Source organism: Macaca mulatta, chromosome 11 (assembly GCF_049350105.2).
Source record: "Macaca mulatta isolate MMU2019108-1 chromosome 11, T2T-MMU8v2.0, whole genome shotgun sequence".
NCBI classification, from domain to species: domain Eukaryota; kingdom Metazoa; phylum Chordata; class Mammalia; order Primates; family Cercopithecidae; genus Macaca; species Macaca mulatta.
Window position 1 is genome coordinate 76,426,043 of NC_133416.1, and position 25,626 is coordinate 76,451,668.

The following is a 25,626-nucleotide window of genomic DNA, read 5'->3' on the forward strand; positions in this document are numbered from 1 at the left end:
GTCTTTGCCTTAGTCATAACATGGCATTTTCCATGTGTGTCTCTGATCTCCCTTGACTGTCTTCTTGTAAGGATACCATTAAGATTGGATCAGGAGCCTACTCTATTCCAGTATGACCTCATATTAACCAATTACATCTGCAATGACCCTAATTCCAGATGAGGTCACATTCTGAGGTACTAAGAGTTAGAACTTCAACATATCTTTTACTTACATGGGAACCCGATTCAACCCATAACACCAAGCAAAACTGGATACCAGATGAAGATCCTCAAATGTAAAAATAGTTAAGTAGTGTTGACAGGTGGTGTGAATGGACTGTTGGCATAGTGGGCTGGGGAGGGATTGTAGCAGCTCCTAGAAAGAACAAATGAGGATATATGATCTGAGATATTGCCATTGCACTGGTACATAAGGATACTAGAGGAAAATAAATGTGAAAAGAGCAGTCAAACATGGCATCAGACAAAATTAACCAGAAAAACACAGTATAGAGAAGATGGAAAGTACCAAATACCAGTATCACCCATCTACCCAGAAAAAAGGAGCCCCTGCTCTGGGTTCCACACTTCAGAGGGACCCATATATCACAAGCACATGTATTTATTAAAGAACACATAGGCATCTCTGTACTTTTGGGTTTGATGCTCAGTGTCAGCACAGCATGAATAATAGTTCTAAATTTTTGTGAACAATGCCATTGGATCCTCAGAGAAATGCTTCTCCAAATCCTTTGCCCAGTATCTTTAAAACAATGGGTAATTCTGCCCAACTTTTATTCGGGTTTATGGATTGACTGCTACTGGCACTGCTGCATAGATCAGCGAGGACTGGAGTGTCAGAAGTTTCAGGAAGCGGAAATGACAACCTGTCATATTTTGCCTCAACATAAATGCAAAAGATTTTTGCATAATACAGTATTGTTTTCCACTAAGTGCCCTACTGATTTTATTGCTTCTCTTTGTGTTCAAAGTGTACACATTTTTAACCCCTTTGTGGAAATTTGGTACACTTTGAATAAAATGTTTCTTTTGTAATCATCTAGATCATTTCTGCCAATGCAACAGAAATTATGTGAAAACAGTATAACATTTGTTGTGATATATTGTGATTGTGCTAAAATGAAGGCCAAAAAATAACAAATATAATTTATGAAATGCATGTGTTTATTTTTTATGCAAACATTGCTTATCCATGAACAGAACACCTAGACATGTGCAGTAATAATTAAATTTAGTTCTCTTTTATATTGACTGCATTTCAATCATATAAAAACCATCTCTCTGCATATTTTAATCTCATAAAGGTATATTGGCCCAAGTAAGAGAGCAGGATGTGGTTTATTTAATAGCTCCAAAGCTTGCTTTATAACCTTTACATTTAGACATGTGGCTGGGGGTTCCGTTTTTACTCTTGCCTCAGGCCCTGCAAATGTAAAGAGTGGGGCCGCCAAACATTTTTACTATGAATTGAAATCAGTAGACAATGAGACACCTACTGCTGTTGTAAAAGAACACAATGCAAAAGTACAACATATATGGTCAGATAATTGAAGGAGATGAAATAATAAATGACAGATGGAGGGAGGAAATAAAAGAAAAAAGGAAAACCATCATAGAAATGAAAATAATTTTTTTTTTTTTTTTGAGATGGAGTCTCGCTCTATCACCCAGGCTGGAGTGCAGTGGAGCCATCTTGGCTCACTACAGGTGTGCCACTATGCCTGGCTAATTTTTTTTTCTATTTTTAGTAGAGATGGGGTTTTGCCATGTTAGCCTGGGTGGTCTCAAACTCCTGGCCTCAAGTGATCTGACCATCTCAGCCTCCCAAAGTGCTTAGATTACAGGTGTGAACCACCGTGCCTGGCCTAAAAACGGTATTGAAAGAAAAGTGAGTCAATTTTTTGTTTTTGAGGTGGAGGGTCTTACTACATTCACCAGGCTGGTTTCCATTTCCTGGCCTCAGGTAATCCTCGCACCTCAGCGTCCTAAATCCCTTTTTAAAAAGCAGTAGTTCTTAAACCTTTTTTAAAAAGTAAGCTGAGCACCATTGAGTTACAGAAATATAAGAAGGTAGGCAAAGGAAATTTAACAGTCACAATTAAAATTCTTAGTAGAAAATCCAAATGTAATTTTGCAAACTGAAGGCTCAAATGTATACATTGAAAAGGTGCACTATAATAGGAAATATTGACCCAGAATGGTTGCCACAAAGAGAGCTCTGTTTCAAGCTATGGTAAAATTGATGGTTTAGGCTTCCTCTCTCACTGAAGACAACCAGAAAAGCTGGAGAAAATATATCTGCCTGAAGCCTCAGAAAGCAAGTAATGCATGAGGAATTGTGGGGTTAGTATCTAGGAAAGGAGAGAACCCCAAAGAGTCTGGTATTTGAGGCCACCTCTTCCTGCCAATTCTGAAGGAGGCCAAGAGGTCTAGAAGCTCAATAGGGGTTTCAACAGATGCATGGTGCTGAAGGAACAAAAATTGAAGATGAAGGCTGCTAAGAGAAGGTGTACACCTCAGGTTTTCATTTGGAACCCCAAAAGACTCATTTAGCTTCAGATTGTCTCAATCCTTGTTGGTTTATGGGAATTAAGAGGAACTGCTAGTGACATTGTTCTACTTGCCTACCAAAAGCAGAAGTAAGTTATCTGGAGAAGATTAACATCATACAGAGTTTCAAACTATCTATAGTTCTTCAAGTGCTATTCTGACACTCAATAAAAAATTATTGGATTTACCAGAAGACAAAACATGGATAAAAGCCAAGAGAAACAATGAACAATGGAAACAGATCTATGAGGGATCTAATGATGTAAGCCAGGGATCAGCAGAATGTGGCCCATAAGCCAAATCCAGCCCCCTGCTAATTTTTGAAAATAAAGGTTTATTCTCTATGAGTGTTTTTACACTCTGACAGCAGAGTAAGTAACCTAAAATATTTACCACCACAAAGCCTAAAATATTTATCATCTGGCCCTTTACAAAAAAAGTTTGTTGATTCCCTGATTTAAGCATTTCCTGCAATAAGATATCAAAAGAATAGAAAATTTTTAAAAAATTAAAGAAAATTGTAGAGATAACAGGAGAAATTAGTGAAGTGGTAAACCGAGATTCAACATAGTGAACCATTGGTGTACTTATCCTGCCCCAGATTTTCAAAAGGATTTGATCATAGATGAATCTGTCACATTTTTAAAAATCTATGTATGTCAATAGAGTGAATAAGAATGTTTATATTTGTACATCCATATTCATAGCATTAGGCACAATAGCCAAAACGTGGAAGAAACCCAAGCGTCCATCCAGGGATGAAGGGTTCACAAAATGTGGTAAAGCATCTACAATCAAATGGAATACTATCCAACCTTAAAAAGGAAGGAAAATCTGACACATGTTACAACATGGAATAATCTTGAGGACATTCTGCTTAGTGAAATGGCAGTCTCAAAAAGACAAATAACTGTATGATTCCATTTCAATTAGAGTAGTCGAAATCATAGGAAGTAGAATGGTGGTTGCCAGGTGCTGGAGATGGGGAGGGAAGAATTGAAAATTATTGTTTAATGGGTAGAGTTTCAGTTTTACAAAATAAAAAGAGTTCTGGAGATGGATGGTCGTGATGGATGCACAACATTATGAATGCATTTAATGCCGCGGTATTGTACAATATGTTAAGATGGTAAATTTTATGTTTTGTATATTTTACCACAATAAAAAAAAGAAAAACCATGTACCCTTTAGCTATTACCCACCTATCCTCTAACACTCCTCCCACACAGACCTAGACAACCACTAATCTATCTTCTGTCTCTATAATAATTTCCCTATTTTGCGCATTTTACAAGAATGGAATCGTACAATATGTGGTCTCTTGTGACTGACTTCTTTGACTTAGCATACTTTTTTCAAGGTTTATGCTTGTGGTAGCCTGTATCAGTACTTGTACTGATGAGTACAAATATCAGAATTGAGTAATTTTGGTGGGGTTTTTTTGTCTGTTTTGTTTTGTTTTTGACACAGGGCCTCGCTCTGTCATGCAGGCTGGAGTGTAGTGGCACGATCTTGGTTCACTGCAACCTCCGCTTCCCATCTCAAGTGATCTCCCAGCCTCAGCCTCAAGTAACTGGGACCACAGGCATGGGGCACCACGACCGGCTCATTTTTGTATTTTTTTGTACAGATGGGGTTTCACCATGTTTCCCAGGAGGGTCTCAAACTCCTGGGCTCAAGTGATCCGCCTACCTTGACCTTCCAGAGTGCTAGGATTACACACATGAATCACTGCACCCAGCCCTGTACCTTGCTTTTTAATGTTTAAATATATATTGCAAACATACTATATCTGTATATAATTAACTTCCTTAATTTTGTGTATGACTACATATTATCTCATTGTATATATGTGTGACATAATTTATGTAATCAGTTTGCTCTTCAGTGCATGTAGGTTTTTTCCAGTGTTTTCCTGTAATAAATGATGCTGAAGCGGAACCTTATGCGTGTCATTTTACACATGTGAAACTGTAGTGGACAAAATCCTAGAAATGAATTGGCTGAGGAAGTGTGTAGTTTTGACAGATAACAACATAGCCAACATGATCCTGAGGAGACTGAACATTCTTCCACCAGCAATGTATGAAAGTGTCTGTTTCTCTATATCCTTGCTAACATAGGATTTTGTCAAGCCTTTTGATTTTTGCCAATGTAATAGACCAAAAGTAGCATCAGATTACAGTTTAATTCACATTTCTTGTATTATGAATGTCATTAAGCATCCTTTTTTTCCTTTTAGGCACCCAAATTTTTATTTACCAAACTCCTGCTTTATTTTAATATTACAAACACTATATAGACATTATAAACCAAATTACTCTCTTTTTGACTGAGAGTTGTGATAAGAACCATTCTTGTTACAAAATGGTGGCAGGTCTATGCCTGCTTTTATGTTTTTCTGGCCTCTCTCAACCTCAAGCTGTCACTTCCCTGTCCTTTCTTGGTTGTCACTTAACTATTCTAACCCCTGTAAAATGGGGACTAAAAGTACCAACCTCATTGTAAGGAGGTTTAAGGGAAGGCCCAGCACTAAGCCAGGCTCTCAGGAACAGTTCTTCCTTGCCCTTCAGTTCTCCCTTGCCCTTCAATATATATAGCTCTCTCTCACCTGTCATGGGCTGAAGAACCAGTGAACCTATAAACCAAGCACCACGGGCATAAGTCTGTAGGCCAAGTGAAGCACTGGATGGTAAAGTACATTGGCTTTGTGACCCCACTGCCAACTTCAGGCTAAGGAAGGACTAACTTAGCAGTTCCAAGACCACTGAGCTGGTTCCCAATGGATGTCTCCTTCATACCCCCATCATGACCAGGGTTTGAGGAGGTGCCTCTCAGCTTCCCCTGTCACACTTGGAACCATATGAGGGATGCAGTAGAGGTCAAAAACTGAGGAATCAACCTTAGGGAGTCAATGGGGGACACTGCCAAACACATCTCAAGGTTGGTGTCATTTGCTCTTGGGGAGGAAAGCTGGGGCCTGGGTAAGGACAGCAACTGGAAGGTGAAGGGCAGGCCTGCCTTTAAGCAGTAGTAGTGATCAGGCTTGAAGGGCCATCATGGGTCATGCCCAGGTACTGGGCCTGCTTCGTGGTCAGCTTGGTCAGCTTCATGTTCAGCTTGCACAGGCGGGCTTCAGTCACTGCCTCATCCAGCTGGGGCTGGATGTTCACCTTCTCCACAGCATTCTCGTTGAGCTACTTGACATTGATCTCCATGTCAAAGGGTCCAATGTTATTCACTGGCAACATCCTTCATCTGCTCAATGTGCTGGCCAAGGATGATATTGAAAAAGTCTGGTGGTGTCAAAGATGTTGCCATCCTGGCAGGCCTCCTCCATGGTAGTCACCTCATAGCTCTCAGTAGCAGCCTGCAGTGTGTTGAGTGGGTTGATTTTGGTGATGATTATGCAAGCCCCAAAACCTTTCAGGGCCTGGACACAACCATTGCCCACATCACCACAGACCACCACCGCAGCTACCTTGCCAGCAATCATCACATCTGTGGCCCACTTGATATTATCCATGTGGGACTGCTGGCAGACATAGAGGTTTTCAAACCTGCTCTTCTTGATGGAGTCACTGACATTGATGGTGGGCATCCTCATGATCCCGCTGGCCATCATCCTGTGGACCCAGTCATGGTCTCCTCAAAGATGCCTCAGCTGACTGACAGAAGCTGTGGGTACCTGGTGTAAATGAGGTTGGTTGAGGCCACCAGCATCATCCAGAATCATGTTGAGGGGCCTATCTTTGAAATACAGTACCTGCTCGATGCACCACAGGTACTTGTCATCTCTTCCACCCTTCCAGGTGCACACTGGAATGCCAGCCTTGGCTATGGCAGCTGCCACATGGTTCTAGGTGGAGAAGATGTTGCAGCTGGACCACTGCATCTCAGCACTTGAGGTAATGAGGGTTTCAATGAGGACAATGGTCTCCATTGTCATTTTCAGGCAGCTAGTGATGTGAGTGCCTTTCAGTGGCTTGGAGCCAGGAACAACTTCCTCATGTACATCAGGCCCACCACATCAGCCTCCACAATGTCCAGGGCCTTGTGTCCCCAGGCGTCCAGGCTGATGTCAGTGACTGTGTCAGGCAGTTTGTCAGACATGCTGGTGGTGCTTGTGCATGGAATGATGGACACAGGCGAAGGGGGCTGGGACTCTGACATGGGGCGCGCAGTGCTGGGCAGGCCTAGCAACTTTTTATGTGCTTAAAATCCATATGCATTTCCTTTTTTGAGTCATGTGTCTGTTTGTTACTCATTTTTTCATAGTGTGGTTGTTTTTGTTTTTTTTCTTATCAATTTATATTTGCTCTTCCTTCATGGGCAACATAGCAAGACCTCATCTCTCTCCAAAAAAAAAGGAGCCAGGCATGGTGGTGCATGCCTGTAGTCCTAGCTACTTGGGTAAGTGAGGCAAAAGGATTGCTTGAGCCCAAGAGGTTGAGGCTGCAGTGAGCCATGATCACATCACTGCACTCCAGCCTGAATGATATGAGACCCTGTCTTGAAATAAAATAAAATTGAATTTAAAAAAATTAGAAGTAATTATGTATGTATATTACTGGATACTAATTATAAAAAGAGAAAATTTGTGTTATTAATAACATGAAGAGGGGCAGGATGTAAAGGAGCAGAGTTTTTACACATGAATGAAGGTAAGTTATTAGCAGCATAAAACAGAATGTTACAATGTTAAGATGTTTTATGTAATTGCAATGGTAACCACAAAGAAAATATCTACAGAATATACACAAAGGGAAATGAGAAGGAAATCAAACTATGTCACTACAAAAAAATCAACAAAACACAAAAGGAGACAGCAAGGGAAGAAAGAGGGGCAAAAAGCTACACAACAAACAGAAAACAATTAACAATCTGGCAATAGTGAGTTCTTTCCTATCAGCATCACATTCAATGGAGAAGGACTGAAAGCTTTTCCTCTAAGATTAAGGCAAGGATTTGCACTGTCACCACTAATATTTAATATGGGAAGTCTGGCAAGAGCTACTTGGCAAGAAAAAGAAATATAAGACATCCAAATTGGAAAAGAAGTAAAATTATCTCTATTTGCTAACAATATGATCTCATATTTAGAAAATTCTAAAGATTCCACAAAAATTACAATAAACACTTTGAAAAAAATTGCAGAATACAAAGTCAACACATAAAAATAATTTGTGTTTTTATGCACTAACATTGACCAGAAAAGGAAATTACAAATCTCTTGACCCAAAGTGCTGGGATTGCAGGCATAACCCACTGCACCTGGCCTATAGTCTGGTTATTTGTCTCTAACCAAATCTCATGTTGAAATGTAATCCCCAGTGTTGGAGGTGGGGTCTGGTGGGAGGTGTTTGGATCATGAGGTGGATCCCCTATGAATGACTTGGGCCATCCCCTGGTGATAAGTGAGCTCTTCCTCTGAGTTTGCATGAGATCTGGTCATTTAAAAGTATGTGTCACCTCTTCCACCTCTCTCTCTCTCTCTCTCTCTCTCTCACTTTTGCTTTCACCATGTGATGTGCAAGCTCCCACTTCACCTTCTACCACGAGTGAAAGCTCCCTGAGGCCTCCCCACAAGCTGAGCAATGTTGGTGCCATGCATTGCTCAGCTTGAACGGCCTGCACAACCATGAGCCAGTGAAACCTCCTTTCTTTATTGAAGGGGGCCAGCCCCTCCACACCTATGGGTATTTCTCATCAGGCAGGACGAGAGACCGAGAAAAGAAATAAGACACAGAGACAAAGTATAGAGAAAGAAAAGTGGGCCCAGGGGACCGGCGCTCAGCATACGGAGGACCCGCACCGGCACTGATCTCTGAGTTCCCTCAGTATTTATTGATTACTATTTTCACTATCTCAGCAAGGGGAATGCGGCAGGAAAGCAGGGCGATAGTGGGGAGAAGGTCAGCAAGAAAACATGTGAGCAAAGGAATATGTGTCACAAGTGAGTTCAAGGGAAGGTACTATGCCTGGATGTGCACGTAGGCCAGATTTATGCTTGTCTCCACCCAAACATCTCAGTGGAGTAAAAAGTAACAAAGCAGCATTGCTGCCAACATGTCTCGCCTCCCACCACAGGGCAGTTTTTCTCCTATATCAGAATTGAACAAATATACAATCGGGTTTTATACCGAGACATTCAGTTCCCAGGGGCAGGCAGGAGACAGAGCCCTTCCTTTTATCTCAACTGCAAGAGGCCTTCCTCATTTACTAATCCTCCTCAGCACAGACCCTTCACGGGTGTTGGGCCAGGGGACAGTCAGGTCTTTCCCCTCCCACAAGGCCATATTTCAGACTATCACATAGGGAGAAACCTTGGATAATACCTGGCTTTCCAGGGCAGAGGTCCCTGCAGCTTTCTGCAGTGCATTGTGCCCCTGGTTTGCCGAGAATAGAGAATGGTGATGACTTTTCCCAAGCATACTGCCTGTAACCATTTGGTTAACAAGGCATATCCTGCACAGCCCTAGATCCCTTAAACCTTGATTCCATGCATCACATGTTTCTGTGAGCTCAAGGTTGGGGCAAAGTTACAGATTAACAGCATCTCAGGGCAAAGCAATTGTTCAGGGTACAGGTCAAAATGGTTTCTTTTGTCTTCCTTTTCTACATAGACACAGTAACAGTCTGAGCTCTCTTTCTTTTCCCTACACTTTATAAATTACCCAGTCTTGGATATTTCTTTATAGCAATGCAAGAATGGCCTAATACAGAAAATTGGTACTGAGGAGTAGGGCATTGCTATAAAGACGCCTGAAAATGTGGAACTGACTTTGGAACTGGGTAACAGGCAGAGGTTGGAAGAGTTTGGAAGGCAGAGAAGAAGATAGAAAGATGAGAGAATACTTGGAAATTTTGCAGCCTAGCCATGTGGCAAAGAGAATAAAAGGTTTTTCGAGAGAGAAATTCAAGCAGGCTGTGGAGCAACATTTTGCCAGAGATATTTGCATAACTAAAAGGGAGCCAAGTGCTGATATCAAAGAGAGTGGGAAAAAGACCTCAAAGTCATTTCAGAGACCTTCATGGCAGCACCCCCATCACAGGCCCAGAGGGCTAGGAGGGAAGAATGGTTTCGTGGGCAGGCCCAGGGCCCCATTGCCCTGCACAGCCTCAGGACACTGTTCCCTACATTCTGGCCACTCTGGCTCAAGCCTTGGCTCAAAAGACCCCAGATACTGCTCATGCCACTGCTCTGGAGAGTGAAAGCCACTGTAAGCCTTGGTGCCTTCCACATGGTGTTAAGACTGTAGGGTGAAAGAGTGAATGAGGTGTGCCAGCCTTCATCTGTATTTCAGAGGATATATGAAAAAGCCTGGGTGCCCAGGCAGAAGCCTGCTACAGGGGCAGAGCCCTCAAAAAGAACCTCTGCTAGGGCAGTACTGAGGGGAAATGTGGAGTTGGAGCCTACACAGAGTTCCCACTGGGGCACTGCCTAGTGGATGGGACCACTGTCCTCAAGAACCCAGAGTGGTAGATCCACTGGCAGCTTGCACCCTGTGCCTGGAAAAACTGCATGCACTCAACAACCTGTGAGATCAGCTGTGGGACAGAACCCATAAAGCCACAGGGACAGGGCTGCTCAAGGCTTTGGGAGCCCAACCCTCATATCAGTGTGCCCTGGATGTGGGACATGAAGTCAAAGGAGAATGTTTTTGGTTTTTTTTTTTTTTTTTTTGAGATGGAGTCTCACTGTGTCGCCTGGGCTGGAGTGCAGTGGCCAGATCTCAGCTCACTGCAAGCTCCGCCTCCTGGGTTTACGCCATTCTCCTGTCTCACCCTCCCGAGTAGCTGGGACTACAGGCGCCCGCCACCTCGCCCAGCTAGTTTTTTGTATTTTTAGTAGAGACGGGGTTTCACCGTGTTAGCCAGGATGGTCTTGATCTCCTGACCTTGTGATCCGCCCGTCTCGGCCTCCCAAAGTGCTGGGATTACAGGCTTGAGCCACCGCGCCCGGCCCAAAGGAGAATGTTTTGAAGCTTTAAGAATTAATGCAGGGTTTCTAACTTGCATGGGGCTTGTAGCCCCTTTCTTTTGACCGATTTCTCCCTTTTGAGATGGGAATGATTACCCAATGCTGGTACTTCTATTGTATCTTGAAACTAAATAACTTGTTTGATCAGGCTGGCTCATAGGTGGACAAGACTTGGCTTGTCTTATTTGAGATTTTGGACTTTTGAGTTAAAGCTGGAACAAGTTAAGACTGTGAGAGACTATTGGGAAAGCATAATCTTATTTTGCAGTGTTAGGAGGACATGAGAAGGGGGATGCAGAGATGGAATGATATAGTTTGGACATTTGTCCCCACTCAAATCTCATGTCGAAATATAATCCCCAATGTTCGAGGTGACCTTGGTGGGAGGTGTTTGTGTCATGGGGGCAGATCCCTCATGAATGACTTAGGCCATCCCCTTGGTGATAAGTGAGCTCTTGATCTGAGTTCATACAAGATCTGGTCATTTAAAAGTGTGTGGCACCTCTCCCCACAATCTTGCCCCTGCTTTCAGCGTGGGACATGCAAGCTCCCACTTTGCCTTCCATCATGAGTAAAAGTTCCCTGAGGCCTCCCCAGAAGCCAGCTGATGTCAGCACCATGCTTATACAGCCTGCAAACTGTGAGCCAAATAAACCTCTTTCCTTTATAAATTACCCAGTCTCAGGTATTTCTTTATAGCAACTCAAGAATGGCCTAATACAAAGATGATAAATACAACACTGTGTTTTTTAACCACAATAATAATAGTAATAAGAGTATTGTTCTAAGGAAGAGCAGAGAAGCTGGGCATGGTGACATGCACCTGTAATCCATGCTACTCAGGAGGCTGAGGCAGAAGGATTGCTTGAGCCTAGGAGTTCAAGTCCTGCCTGGGCAATATAGCAAGACTCTATCTAATTTTTAAAAAATAATAAACAGGTAAAGAGGAGGAGAGAAATGGGAAAGTAGCTGTCAGAGAATGTTCTTATTAATCAATGGATGTTTGGGATTTGCACAAGCCAAGCATCATGATGATAGATTCAGAATGGTCAAACCACATTTGAAAGGCCACCTTCCACTTCTCGCCTTTCCTGATAGAAAGTTGAAACCCGGGCCTGGCATGGTGGCTCACGCCTGTAATCCCAGCACTTTGGGAGGCTGAGGCAGGTGTATCACGAGGTCAGGAGATCTGACCTACAAAGTACCACAAAACAATAGATACTCATTGTCTCTTCAGTTCTGGGACCTAGAAGTTCAAAATCAAGGTATAAGCAGGGCTACACTTCCTCTGGAAACTGCAGAAATGTCCTTCCTTGCCTCTTCCCAGCTTTTGGTGGCTGACTGGCAATTTTTGGTGTGCTTTGGTTTGCAGTTGCATAACTCCAGTCTCTGCCAGATGAAGTCACATTCTGAGGTACTAGGAGTTAGGACTTCAACATGTTTTTTACTTACGTGGGACCACGATTTAACCCATAACACCCAGCAAAACTGGATACCAGATGAAGATCCTCAATGTAAAAATAGTTAAGTCGTGTTAACAGGTAGTGTGAATGGGCTGTTGGCACAGTGGGCTGGGGAGGGATTGTAGCGGCTCCTGGAAAGAGCCAACGAGGATATATGATCTGTAGTATTTGCCGTTGCACTGGTAGATAAGGATACTAGAGGGAAAAAAATGTGAGAAAGAGCAGTCAAACATGGCATCAGACGAAGAAAACTAACCAGAAAAACATAGTATAGAGAAGATGAAAAGTACCAAATACCAGTATCACTCATAGACTCAGAAAAAAAGGGGCCTCTGCTCTGAGTTCCACACTTCAGAGGGACCCATATATCACAAGCACACACATTTAAAGAACACTCTTGCCGGGCGCGGTGGCTCACGTCTGTAATCCCAGCACTTTGGGAGGCCGAGGCGGGCGGCACGAGGTCAGGAGATCGAGACCATCCTGGCTAACACGGTGAAACCCTGTCTCTACTAAAAATACAAAAAATTAGCCGGGCGTGACGGTGCGCGCCTGTAGTCCCAGCTACTGAGAGGCTGAGGCAGGGGAATGGCGTGAACCCAGGAGGCGGAGCTTGCAGTGAGCCGAGCTGCACCACTGCACTCCAGCCTGGGCGACAAAGCAAGACTCCGTCTCAAAAAAAAAAAAAAAAAAAAAAAAAAAAAAAAAACACTCTTATTAAAGAACACTTATTAAAGGCAGTTCTGTCACTTTTGGATTTGATGCTCAGTGTCAGCACAGCACAACTAATCTAAACTTTTTGTGAATAACTCCAGGGAAATGCTTCTCCAAATCCTTTGCCCAATATATTTAAAACAATAGATAATTGTGCCCAACTGTTGTTCAGATTTGTGGATTGATTGCTACTGACACCGCTGCATGGATCTGCGAGGATTGGAGTGTCAGAAGTTTCAGGAAACAGAAATGACAAATTAATTAACCTGTCATATTTTCCCTCTCAACACAAAAACAAAAAATTTTTGCATAATAAAGTATTGTTTTCCACTAAGTACCCCCCTGATTTTATTGCTTCCTTTTGTGTTTAAAGTGTACACATTTTGTACCCCTTTGTGGAAATTTGGGATACTTTGAATAAAATGTTTCTTTTGTAATCCTTTAGATTGTTACCTTCAATGGAACAGAAATTATGTGAAAACAGTATGACATTTGTTGATACTGTGATTGTGCTAAAATGAAGACAAAAAATAAAATTCATGGAATAAATGTAATTTATAAAATATATTTGTTTCTTTTATTTGTTTCTTATATTGCTTATCCATGAACAGAACACCTAGACATGTGCAGTAATAATTAAATTTAGTTCTCTTTTATATTGACTGCATTTCAATCATATAAAGATCATCTCTGCATATTTTATGTTGTTTTAAAGGGTATTTTGGTCAAAATAAGAGAGCAGAATGTATTTTATTCAGTAGTTCCAAAACTTGACTTATACCTTTTAAATTTAGACAAGCGGCTGGGGGTTTCAGTTTTACTCTTGCCCCAGGCCGTGCAAATGTTTGGGGCTGCCAAATAATTTACCGTGAACTGAAATCGATAGACAATGAAGCAATTGTTGCTTTTGTGAAGGAACACAGTGCAAGAATACAATATAGATGGTCAGATAATCGAAGGAAATGAAATACTAAATGACAGACTGAAGGAGGAAATAAAAGAAAGAAGGAAAACCATCACAGAAATGAAAATAATTTTGAAAGAACAAGTGAGACCATTTTTCTGAGGTGGGGAGTCTTGCTACTTTCCCCAGGCTGGTTTTGAACACCTGGGCTTAGGCAATCCTCCAACCTCAGCCTCCTGAGGAGCTAGGATTATGGGCACACACCACTGTGTCCAGTTTACTTTTTAAAAATGTTTAAGAAATATTGTTTAAATGCATTCATCAGATAATGAACATTTGAGTTGATTTCTCTTTTTTGCTATTATGAATCATGCTGCTGTGAATATTTGTATATGAGTTTTTGCATGATGTGTGTTTTCATTTCTCTCTTGAATTGAAACCTACAAGTAGAATTTCTGGATCATAGGGTAACTCTATGTTTAACTTCTTGAGAAACTGCCAGACTATTTTTCAAAATAACTGCACCATTCTATATCCCTACCAGGTGTGTATGAGAGTTCCAGTTTTTCCACACCCTTGCCAGTGTTCCTTATTTATCTTCTTTTTAATTCTAGCCATCCTAGCCAGTACCACACTGTCTTGAATACTGTTGCTTTATGTAAATTTTGAAATCAGGGAATGTAGGTCTTCCTACTTTGTTCTTTTCTAAGTTTGTTTTTGCTATTCTGGGCACCTTGCAATGCCTTATCAATTTTAAAATCAGCTTGTCAGTTTTGCAAAGAAGTTAGCTGGGATGCTGATGGAGATTTGACTCTGTAGATCAGTTTGGAGAGTGTTGCTATCTTAACAATGGTAAGTCTTTTGATCCATGAACATGTGATGTTTTTACAGTTGTTTAGATCTTCTTCAACTTCTTTCAACAATGGCTTACAGTTTTTGGAGTATAAGTTTTGCAGTTTTTGTTACATTTATTCCTAAGGATTTTGTTCTTTCTTATGCTATTGTAAAAGGAATTGTTTTCTTATATTCACTTTTGAGTTGTTTATTGCAAGTATCTAGAAATAGAATTGAAAGTTATATATTGATATTGTATTCTGCAACCTTGCTGTACTTGTTTAATAGTTTATAAGAGGTTTTAGTGGATTCCCTAGGATTCTCTAAAAAACTAGCATCTAGTTTTTTACCATTAAGTATGATGTTATCTGTGGGTTTTTATGGATATCATTTATCAGGTTGAAGATGTTCTCTTCAATTTCTAGTTTGTTGAGTATTTTCATCATGAAAGGAGGCTGGATGTTTTCTCAGATGTTTTCGCTGCATCTGTTCAGATAATTATGTGATTTTTCCTTTTTATTCTATTGATGTATTATATTACATCGATTGACATTCAAATGTTAAACCAATCTTGCCTTCCTGGGATGAATCCTACCAGGTCATGGTCTATAATTCTTTTTATATGTTGCTGCATTCAGTTTGCTTGTATTTTTTGAAGGCTGTTGCATCCATCTTTGTAAGAATTATTGGTCTGTACCTTTCTTTTCTTGTGATGTCTTTGTCTGGTTTTGGTATCAGGGTAATATTGGCCTTATAAGACCTGTTGGGAACTATTTCCTTGTCTTCTGTACTTTGGAAGAGTTTGTGAAGAATTGTTGTTAATTTTTTTATTCATTTACATTTAGTGTTGTTATTTATATAATTGAATTACATATGCCATTTTGCTTTTTGTTTTCTATGTCTCATATCTTTTTTTAATTTTTCTATTTCTTCTTTACTGCTTTCTTTTGCCTTTGGTGTTCCAACCTGTGCCTGTTACCCAGTTCCAAAGTTGCTTCCACATTTTTGGGTATCTTTACAGCAGCGCCCCACTCCCAGTATCAATTTACCATATTAGTCCATTATGCTGCTAATAAAGACATACCTGAGACTGGGTTATTTATAAAGAAACAGGTTTAACGGACTCACAGTTCCACATGGCTGGACAGGCCTCACATTCGTGGCAGAAGGCAAAGGAAGAGCAAAGGCACATCTTACATGGTGGCAGGCAAGAGAGCATGTGCAGGGGAACTGTCCTTTATAAAACCATCAGATGTCATGGGACTTATTCATTATCAGGAGAATAGCATGGGAAAATCTGCCCCCATAATTCAATTGCCTCCCACTTGGTCCCTCCCATGACAGGTGGGGATTATGGGAGCTACAATTCAAGATGAGATTTGGGTGGGGACACAGCCAAACCTCATCAGGTATATACCCAATAATTGCATTGCTAGGGATAATTTTGTTTTGAGTTCTTTGAGGAATTATGGCAGTGCTTGCCACAATAGCTGAACTAATTTACATTCCCACCAGCTGTGTATAAGTGTATCCTTTTCTCTGCAATCTCACCAGCATCTATTATTTTTTCTTTTTTAATAACAGCCATTCTGACTGGTATGAGATAGCATCTCATTGTGGTTTTGATTTGCATTTATTTAATGACAGGTCATTAACATTTTTTCACGTACTTCTTGGCTACATGTATGTCTTCTTTTGAAAAGTGTCTGTTCATGTCCTTTGCCCAGTTTTTTTTTTTTTTTTTTTATGGAGTCTTGCTCCATTGCCCAGGTTGGAGTGCAGTGGTACAATCTCAACTCACTGCAACCTCCGCCTCCTGGGTTCAAGCAATTCTCCTGCCTCAGCCTCCCGAGTGGCTGGGACTACAGGTGTGTGCCACCATGCCCGGCTAATTTTTTGTATTTTTAGTAGAGATGGGGTTTCACCATGTTGGACAGGATGGTCTTGATCTCTTGACCTCATGATCTGCCAGCCTTGCCCTCCCAAAATGCTGGGATTACAGGTGTGAGCTGCCATGCCCAGCCTTCTTTGCCCACTTTTTAATGGGGTTGTTTTTGCTTATAGATTTAAGTATTGTGTAGACTCTGGATATTAGACTTTTGTCAGATGCATAGCTTGCAAATATTTTCTCTCATGCTGTAGGTTGTCTGTTTACTCTGTTGATAGTTTATTTTGCTGTGTAGAAGCTGTTCAGTTTAATTAGGTCCCATTTGTTAATGTTTGTTTTTGTTGCAATTGATTTTGATGTCTTCATCATGAAATTTTGTCAGGTCCTGTGCCCAGAATGTTATTTCCTATGTTATCTTTCAGGGCTTTTATAGTTTTTGGTTTTACATTTAAGTCGTTAATCCATCTTGAGTCTATTTTTGTATATAGTGTAAGAAATGCTACAGTTTCAGTATTCTGCATAGGGCTGTCCAGTTATCTCAGCACCATTTATTGAACAGGGAATCCTCTCCCCATTATGTTTTTGTCAAGTTTGTCAAAGATTAGATGGTTGTGTGTGACATTATTTCTGGGTTCTCTATTCTGTTCCATTGGTCTATGTGTCTGTTTTTATACCAGTACCATGCTGTTTTGGTTACTGTAGGCTTGCAGTATCGTTTTTGTTGTTTTTTTTAAAAGACAGAGTTTTGTTCTTGTTGCCCAGGCTGGAGTGCAGTGGCGCAATCTCAACTCATTGCAACCTCCGCCTCCCGGGTTCAAGTGATTCTCCTGCCTCAGCCTCCCAAGTAGCTGGGATTACAGGCATATGCCACCACACCCGGCTAATTTTTGTATTTTTAGTAGATACGGGGTTTCTCCATGTTGGTCAGGCTGGTCTCGAACTCCCAACTTCAGGTGATCCAGCCGCCTCAGCCTCCCAAAGTGCTGGGATTACAGGCGTGAGCCACCACGCCTGGCCAACCTTGTAGTATACTTTTAAGTCAGGTAACATGATGCCTCCAGCTTTGTCTTTTTTTTTTTTTTTGAGACAAGGTTTCACTCTGTTGCCCAGGCAAAGGTGCAATAGCGCAGTCTCAGCTCACTGCAACCTCCACCTCCCAGGTTCAAGTAATCCACCCACCTCAGCCTCTTGAGTAGCTGAGACTACAGGTGTGTGCCACCATGCCCAGCTGATTTTTGTATTTTCTGTAGAGATGGAGTTTCACCAGATTGCCCAGACTGGTTTCAAACTTCTGAGCTCACATGATCTGCCTACCTTGGCCTCCCAAAGTGCTGGAATTACAGGTATGAACCACAACACCTGGTTCTCAGGTTTCTTCTTTTTGCTTAGGATTGCCTTGGCTATTCAGGCTCCTTTTTGGTTCCATATGAATTTTTAAATGTTTTTTCCTCACTGTGATGAGTGTTATTGCTAGTTTGATACACATAACATTCAATCTGTAAATTGCTTTGAGCAGTATGACCATCTTAACAATATTGATTCTTCCTATCCATGAGCATGGAATGTTTTTTATTTTTGTCATCTCTGATTTCTTTGAGCAGTGTTCTGTAATTCTCATTGCAAAGTTCTTTCATCTCCCTGGTTAGCTATATTCCTATGTATTTTATTCTTTTTGTGGCTATTGTGAATGGTGTTACGTTCTTGATTTGGTTCTCTGCTTGGGTGTTGTTGGTGTATAGAAAGTCTACTGATTTTTGTACATTGATTTTGTATCCTGAAACTTTGCTGAAGTTATCAGATCTAGGAGCTTTTGGGCAGAGACTATGGGGCTTTTAGGTATAGATCATATTGTCTGCAGAGATAGTTTGACTTCTTCTCTTCCTATTTGGATGCCTTTTATTTCTTTCTCTTGCCTGATTGCTCTGCCTAGGACTTTCAGTACTACGTGAATAGAGGTGGTGAGAGTGGGCATCCTTGGCTTGCTGTGGTTCTCAAGGGAAATTCTTCTAGCTTTTGCCTATTCAGTATGATTTTGGCTATGGGTTTACCATGGATAGCTCTTATTATTTGGAGGTATGTTCCTTCAGTGCCTAGTTTGTGGAGGATTTTTAACATGAATGAATGTTGAATTTTATCAATAGCCTTTTCTGCATCTATTGAAATGATCGTGTGGTTTTTAGTTGTTTATGTAATGTATCACATTTATTAATTTGTGTATGTTGAACCAACCTTGCATCCCAGGGATAAAGCCTACTTGATCATGGTGGGTTAGCTTTTTGATGTGCTGTTGGATTCAGTTTGCTAGAATTTCATTGAGAATTTTTGCATCTGTGTTCATCAAGGATATTGGCATGAAGTTTTCTTCTTTTGTTGTGTCTCTGCCAAGTTTTGGTATCAGGATGATGCTGTCTTTATATAATGAATTAGGAATGAGTCCTCCTCAAGTTTTTGGAGTAGTTTCAGTAGGAATGTTACCAGTTCTTTATCCATCTGGTCCTGGGCCTTTTCTGGTTGGTAGGCTTTTTATTACTGGTTCAATTTTGGAACTCAATATTGGTCTGTTCAGGGATTCAACTTCTTCCTGGTTAAATCCTGGGAGGTTATATGTTTCCAGGAATTTATCAACCTTTCTTCTGGATTTTCTAGTTTGTGTGTTTCCAGGAATTTATCAACCATTTCTCCTAGGTTTTCTAGTTTGTGTGCATAGAGGTGTTAATAGTAGGCTCTGAGGGTGTTTTGTATTTCTGTGGGGTTGGTGGTAATGTCCCCTTTGTCATTCTGATTCTGTTTATTTGGATATTATCTTTTTTTCTTCATTAGTCTAGCTAGCGGTCTATCAATCTTGTTGATTCTTTCCAAAATAATGCCCGGATTTGTTGATCTTTTTAATGGCTTTTGAGTCTCTTTTTTTTTCAGTTCAGCTCTGATTTTGGTTATTTCTTGTCTTCTGCTAGCTTTGGGGTTGGTTTGCTCTTGTTTCTCTAGTTCCTCTAGGTGGGATGTTAGATTGTTAATTTGAGATCTTTTTAACTTTTTTATATGGGTGTTTAGTGCTACAAACTTTTCTCCAAACACTGCTTTAGCTGTGTCCTAGAGGTTCTGGTATGTTGTATCTTTGTTCTCATTCATTTCAAATAATGTATTGATTTCTGCCTTAATTTCATTGTTTACCCAAAAGTCATGCAGGAGCAGGTTGTTTAATTTCCATGTAACTGTATGGTTTTGAGATAATAACTTGTTTATTGTTTAGAAAGGAGAGCAACCTGGGAATGGGAAGAGGAAGAGCTATCATTTATTTATTGTTTCAATGTGCCATAGTCATCATGGTATGATTTCAAAAAAGCCACAAAGTAGATATTAATATCCTTATCTTCTGTAAGAAGAAGTTGAGTTTCATAGTGTATGAATAACTGGCCAGAATCATAGGGATGAGTGCAGCTTCTTAACCTTTATTTTGGAGAGGTTGCTTGGGCAAGTATCTGTGAGGCATGTGGACCCAAGTTCATATCGCTTGCAGGAACTGTGAACTCTGATGGTGTGAATTCAGCCATAGATAATCTCTTTATGGTAGGATGACTTTGGAAAGAAAAGATATTTATGCAGTTTCCACGGGTTTCATAATCCTGTATTCTGAATGGTGCTCTGTCTTTGTGTCCCACTTTGCCATTCAGAGGTGCTTAACTACTTAAGGCCTCATTTGGCCACGTTAACAGAAAATTATGTTTTTTCTTCTACAAGTACCTTTTTCTTTGATGTTCAAAGATTCTAGTGGTGTTTACTCAGTCCAGAGTATCAATCTTGTTTACTCTTACTGCATACTGAAGCTGGACAGCCCAAACAACTCAGAAAAATGAACTCTTCATTATAACTATTGCAACTGTTCAACTGTTGCTAACCTCCATCTTTTTTTTTTTTTTTTTTAAGACGGAGTCTCACTGTCACCCAGGCTGGAATACAATGGTGTGATCTTGGCTCACTGCAACATCCGTCTCCTGGGTTCAAGCGATTCTCCTGCCTCAGCCTTCCAAGTAGCTAGGACTATAGGTACCCACCACCACACCTGGCTAATTTTTGTATTTTTAGTAGAGACAGGGTTTTACCATATTGGCCAGGCTGGTCTCAAACTCCTGAGCTTGTGATCTGCCCACCTCGGCCTCCCAAAGTGCTGGGATTACAGGCGTGAGCCACCACGCCCAGCCTGACCTCAGTCTTTCTTGAGTAGAGGCCAATACTGCCCTTTCGCCAGCCTGGACACAGTTGTTGCTGAAGCATGTAGCTAAATATGAGCAGCCCAGTCAGAGGGAATAGATTTTCTAGTTGTCTTCTCTGTTGCCAGGATGCTGATGCATGGTGACACCAAATCAACCACTCATGGGGCTTCAGATTGAGACTCCCTGTCTTTTAGCCTGAAAATAGAGATATCAACCCCCAACAAAGCTGGCCCCTTCCAGATGACTCTTTTTTTCTAGTGCTGCCCCTGCCCTAACAGAATCTGGAAGGGCTGCCTCTTAATGGGGCTCTCAGCCTTACCCAGGCATGGTCCATCAGGATGTAGTTATGACAGGGAAAAACTCTGGGTTATCCAGACAGAATTGCTGAGAGAAAAATCTTCCAGAAGCTGCTGAGGTGAGAGAAAGACAGGCGGGATTATGGAAGAGACCACCACTCATGACACATGTACTAATATGCCAGGAACTGAGATAATGTGAGAGAAAGACAGGCGGGATTATGGAAGAGACCACCACTCATGACACATGTACTAATATGCCAGGAACTGAGATAATGTGAGAGAAAGACAGGCGGGATTATGGAAGAGACCACCGCTCATGAAGCATGTACTAATATGCCAGGAACCGAGATAATGTATTAATAATGACTTTCTGTATTTCTGTGAGATGTCTGGTTTGACATCTTAGGAGCCCTGCTGGCAGGGGAGGGACTGCTCCTTCCAGGGCTAGTTAACTCCTAGACACAGTAAATAACTTGCCTGGGAGAACACCTTTCATATGCAACACAACAAACCCAAAGCCACACCCCCAAACCTTTGGGGGTCATGGCTAAATCTATCTAACTATCACATACCAAGCCAATATTTGTCCTGCCCTAAATCACCCCTGGGCCAGATACCTAACAACTAGAGCCCATCCCTATAATCCAGAGTCTGTGGAAATTATTCAAACTAGCAAATTTTAAACTATTTACTCTGTCTTGTTCCTTCCTTCTCATGGAAATCACAATAAAGTCTTTGAGCCATGCTTTCCTCCTGCTCCTTATGCCTTCTAACTGACCCAGGTGCTTCCACATGTGGTCCTGAGTGGAATGGCATGTCCCCTTCTCTAGAGAACAGAATTACGAAAAGCTTTCAATGACTTTAGCCTCTCTCTGCAATCACTCAGTCACCTCCAAAAGTGAAAATCCTACAAGTACAATCATGACACAAAGGAACTTAATCTATGTAATCCCATCAAACTCTCACATCTCCTAGGAAACCGAGGCTCACTGAAGACCCTTCACAAGCTCCTACAGTTTTAGCGCAGAGCCAAAATTTAAGCTCAGGTTTTTTGGACTTTACAGCCTATGCTTTTTAAATTACAACACGACACTGAGTCCCTTGGCCCCCCATTTACCCTGTAAGTCCTCACCCTGGAGGGACTAGAAATCAAAAGTGTTGGATTATAATTCAGCTAGGACCCTGCTATGGACTGAATTGTGTCCCCCTTCACTACACCCCCAAATTCATATGTCAAAGTCTTAACCCCCTATGTGACTGTATTCGAGATGGAATCTTTAAGAAGGTGATTAAGGTTAAATGAGGTCATAAGGGTGGAGCTCTGATTTAATAGAAATGGTACCCTTATAAGAAGAAGAAGAGACATCAGAACTCTTTCTTCACCATAGGAAGATACAGGGAGAAGGTGGCAGTCTGCAAAGCCAGGAAGAGAGCTCTCACAAGAACCTAATGATGCTAGTCCCAATCTCAGACGTCCAGCCTCTAAAACTGTGAGAAAATTGATTTCTGTTGTTTTAAGCCACCCAGTCTATGATATTTTGATATGGCAGCCCTGAGTTGACTAAGATAGCCCCTACCTCATTTCTATACCTTGGCCAATCACTTCTCTCTGAACATTAGTTACTCATACAACCATGAACAGTTTTATCTGTAAAGGTATGATTCTCAAATTATTAAGACCAAATCTCAGTTCTTCTTCTGATTCTATTATAGAAAATCACAAAAGGGTGTCAATCTCATGCTAAAAATAAAAACAAGCCAGACATAATTTTTTAAAATGCTTCAGAGAACTGAAGGGCCAGGTATGGTGGCTACTAGGGCAGCTGAGGCCAGGAGTTCCAGATCAGCCTGAGCAAGACAGCAAGACTCTTATCTCTATAAGAAAGAAAAAGAGAAAGAAAATAAAGAAGGGACTAAAGACACAAAGGAATCTAGAAAGAAAAAAACCACAAACTTCAGAAAGTAGCCCTTATCTAGGAAAGATAAGACCCACAGCTGCTGTCATCACTAGAGCAAGAACAGGTTTGGGTGGAAAAAACCATGGATGGGAATAATGAGAAATTAGCTAGTTTTTCACCAATATATAATAATGGGCTAGTGAAACAGATTGAATCCCAAGGATACCCAGCCACAGAGCGAGTCTGCATCCACTCATTCACTTTTTCCCGTGGGTCATTATACAACAGTAGTGGGTAAAAAGTTAGAAGAAAAGTTAAGAGAGATTCCCTGTTGGGGTGTGTGGAGTCTTCTGCAAGTTCGTAGTTCTTTCTGGAAGCAAGGGAAGAGGGAAGATGAGTGCAGAGCAATCCATCAGAGGTACTCTAATGTCCAACTGTGAAAGTTGAGATAGGTCAGGAATCCTCACAAGCAATGCAAACTTTCGACTACCAAAGCCTAAAGACTCAGTAGGAAAGCTAAGAAACTCCTCTGAAACATTCTGGGCCTTCATGGAGAGTAGAGAAGTTGTCCTCCAAAGGCCAGAGTGTGGGCAGCAAGACTTCAAGAGACCTCTACACACACAAACAGGAGGCTAGACTGAAGAACAAAGAAAACTACCAGCAACCCATAATCTGACAGGTTGACTGTAAAGCAGGAAGAGATTCCCCCAGGTGACATGGCTGTGAAGCACAGGTGGATCTCTAGGATGTTGTTAGTTCTCAGATCCCAGGCTCTGCTGAAGAGAAGCCTTCATTCCACTCCATAACACTTGAAGTCAGTGGTGAACAGAAACTAACTAAAACCACAACACAGCCAGTCACAGCTCAGCTACACATCAGATAGACTTAGTTCCATTCCAATAGCCTGACACAGAAGAGGCAATGGATCTGGAGATGGTCTTTAATGGAGATCACCACCAAGAAATAAATTTTTTTTTTGAGACTACAGTTTTATCTCTTGTTGTTTACTAAATGTAAATTGTGTGTTTGGATGTATGCATATATTTGTGGGTGTATATATCCATATGCAAAAAAAAACTTGGATCTATACATTGTACCATTTCATCATACATAAAAATTAACTCAAAATGGATCATAAACCTAAATGTGAAACATAAATCTATAAAACTTCTTAAACATAGTAGAAAATCTTTGGACCTTGAGTTGGGCAAAAATTTCTTAGATACAGCACCAAAAGCACAAACCATAAAAACAAATCAATAAATTGGACTTCATCAAACTTGAAAACTGCTATTCTTCAAAAGACAATGTTAAGAGACTGAAAGACAACCCACAGGTGAGAAAATATTTACAAAGCAAATATTTGATAAAAAATTTATATCTAGTCTGGGCGTGGTAGCTCACACCTGTAACCCCAGCACTTTGGGAGGCTGAGGCGGGTGGATCACCTGAGGTCAGGAGTTCGAGACCAGCCTGGCCAACATGGTGAAACCCTGTCTCTACTAAAAATACAAAAATTAGCTGGGCGTGGTGGTGGGCACCTGTAATCCCAGCTACTTGGGAGGGGGAGGCAGGAGAATTGCTTGAACTGGGGAGGTGGAGGTTGCAGTGAGCCATTACACCACTGCACTCCAGCCTGGGCAACAGAGCGAGACTCCGTCTCAAAAAAAAGAAAAAAAAAAAAGAATTTGTATCTAGAATATATAAAGAACTCTTAAAACTCAGTAATAAGAAAACAATGTTTTTTATGGGTAAAATATTGCAACAAACATTTTACCAAATAACATACATATATGGCAAATGAGCCCATGAAAAAAATGTTCAACATAATTAGTCACTGGTGAAATACAAATTAAAAGCAAAATGAGATACTATTGCATACCTACTAGAATGGCTAAAATTAAAAGGACTGACCATATCATGTGTTGGCAAGGATATGGTGGAACCTGAACTCTCATATGCTGGTTTTACATATGAGACACATAGGATTGTAAAATGGTAAAACCTTTGGGAAACAGTTTAACTGTTTCTTAAAGAGTTAAACATACACCTACTATGTGATCCAGACATTCTACTCCTAGATATTTACCCAAGAAAAAGAAAATAGATGTCCCTACAAAGGACTTGGGACCCGAATGTTTGTAACAGCTTTATTTGTAATAGCCCCAAAATGGAAACAAATCAAATGTCCATCAACAGATGACTGGAATAACAAACTAATATAGCTGTACAATGGAATCGTACTCAGCAAAAAAATGGACTTTTGATACATGCGATGACATGGGTGAATCTTAAAATAATTATGCGGAGTTAAAGAAGCTAGACAACAAAGAGTAGATACTATGTGATTCTGTTATATAAAACTAGAAAATGCAAACTATCATCACGGAAAGCATATCAGTGACTGCTTGGGAATGGGGGAGTGAGGCTAAAGAAAGGGAGGAATTACAAAGGGGCACAGAAAACTTTTGGAGATAATAGGTATATTCATTGTTTTGGTGGTAATCATTTCATGTGTGTATACATATTTTAAAACACCAATTTGTGGCCGGGTGCGGTGACTCATGCCTGTAATCCCAGCACTTTGGGAGGCCGAGGCAGGTGGATCACAAGGTCAGGAGATGGAGACCATCCTGACTAACATGGTGAAACCCCATCTCTACTAAAAATACAAAAAATTAGCCGGGCGTGGTGGCAGGCGCCTGTAATCCCAGTTACTTGGGAGCTGAGGCAGGAGAATGGCGTGAACCCAGAATGCGGACCTTGCAGTGAGCCAAGCGCCACTGCACTCGAGCCTGGGTGAGAGTGCAAGACTCCGTCTCAAAAAAAATAAATAAAGAAAAAAAATCAACTTGTATACTTTAAATGTGCGGTTTATT

General features: G+C 41.0%; 1 pseudogene; it reads right to left on the reverse strand.

Moving 5' to 3' along the window:
- Positions 1–5,399: 5,399 nt before the first annotated feature.
- On the reverse strand, positions 5,400–6,665 carry LOC100429083 (adenosylhomocysteinase pseudogene; annotated as a pseudogene).
- Between the last annotated feature and the right edge of the window lie 18,961 nt (positions 6,666–25,626).